General features: G+C 63.9%; 1 protein-coding gene across 4 annotated transcripts in view; it reads right to left on the reverse strand.

Moving 5' to 3' along the window:
* The window catches only part of GSE1 (Gse1 coiled-coil protein), a 427477-nt gene that overhangs the window by 53105 nt on the left and 372862 nt on the right, over window positions 1–1510 (reverse strand). The window lies entirely within an intron of this gene.

Raw genomic sequence — 1510 nt, forward strand, 5'->3', positions numbered from 1 at the left:
CATCAGCGCCCCCACACCCCCTCCCCCCAGAGCTCAGGGCTTCGCTGGTCCAGGCCGTTGTGACTTATCAGTGCAGTTGCTTTGGTAGAGACAGCCTCCTGGGTGCTTCCTAGTCCTGGGCGGGGTGGCAACTCCCCAGCGCAGAGAGCAGCTGGGATGACACACAGCTGCCAGTCAGAGCCCGCACCCCGGGCCCCCTCACCTGTGGCGTGGCCCGGCTGAGTCAGGTGGCAGCCTGTGCCTCAGGTTCCGCCATCCTTGCGGGTGGAGGTGGCCCGTAAACACAGGGTGAGCCACACTTTGCGTGCCCCAAGCTTAAGTAACATGGAGGGATGTCCAGAGACCGGCTGCTCACCTGCCCCCTCTCCTTCAGAGCAACCCCCCACCCCTTGCCTTTTAAGAATCCCAGGGGAGAAGGCCCAAGAAGCCAACTGGGTACATATCTCAGTGTCCCACCAAGACCCTCAGCCCCTCCATCCCAGTCTCCTGGAAACTGAGGTAGGCCAGGAGCTTCCCACCCAGAGTCCACTAAGCCTTTTGTTCCAGCGCCTTTCACAAAAGGAGCCCTTTTTTTCATCTGGTGGTCCCGCTTTCTGTTTCCAAACCCTAACCTGTGTGGGCCCCCGATAAGGCACTGCAGGGGTTAACAAGGGTTTAATGTATAGACGCACTCTGGAGACAAAGGCTAGTTTACAAACAAGAGCCAAACCGACTCAACACCGGCTGTACTCCACCACCCAGCTGGGGGCCAGCAGGTGCTCCGGGCCAGGCACACAGCCCTTACAACGTAAAGGGCAGCGCTCCAGCAAGGGGCCCCCAGCCCACCACGTGAAGGGGGCCAGGGTCCTCCGCCCCATTAAGAGGAGGTGGACCGCATCCCTTCCCCCATCCAAGAAACCCTTTTCCCCGCGACCTGAACCTGGAGCCTAAGTGATCCCCTTCCCCTGCCCCCGCCCCCACCCCGAAGCTCCGGAGGAGGAGGGGAGCGAGAGCCGGAAGGGGAAGGTGGGAGGGCAAGACCAACGCCCGCTCCGCCTCCACGAAGGGAATTTAATTAGCCTGCTGGAGAGGCAGGCGGGCGGCCGAGGAGGTGTCTCTGGTGCTGCAATATAATTGAATCGGCTCCACTCGGTCGGGCCGTTCGCCGCCCATCAGCACAGCCGCCGGCCCGGGAGGGCTGGGGGTGGGGAGGCGCATCCAGGCGGAGCAGGAAGGGCTGGGAAGGGAAAAAGGGCAGTGCGAGTGGGGGGCGGCGGATGCAATCACCCTCCCACCTCCGAGGCCGGGCAGCCATCTTCGGCAAGGGAAGGGGCAGGGAGCCGCTCCAATGAGGCGGGGAGAAGGGAGGAGAAAAGTGGCCGTCCCGGGCGCGCCCTAGGGAGGCAGGGCGTGGGGGTCGGAGACCCGGGAGGCTGCAGTCCCGCCCTCCAGGCGGTCTCCCCACTCCACGGTGAGGGGGAGGGGAGCCAGACAAAAACCTAAACCGCGAGGCCCCAGCCGGCGAACCGCT

This window comes from Myotis brandtii, unplaced genomic scaffold (genome assembly GCF_000412655.1).
Source record: "Myotis brandtii unplaced genomic scaffold, ASM41265v1 scaffold165, whole genome shotgun sequence".
In the NCBI taxonomy this organism is placed as follows: domain Eukaryota; kingdom Metazoa; phylum Chordata; class Mammalia; order Chiroptera; family Vespertilionidae; genus Myotis; species Myotis brandtii.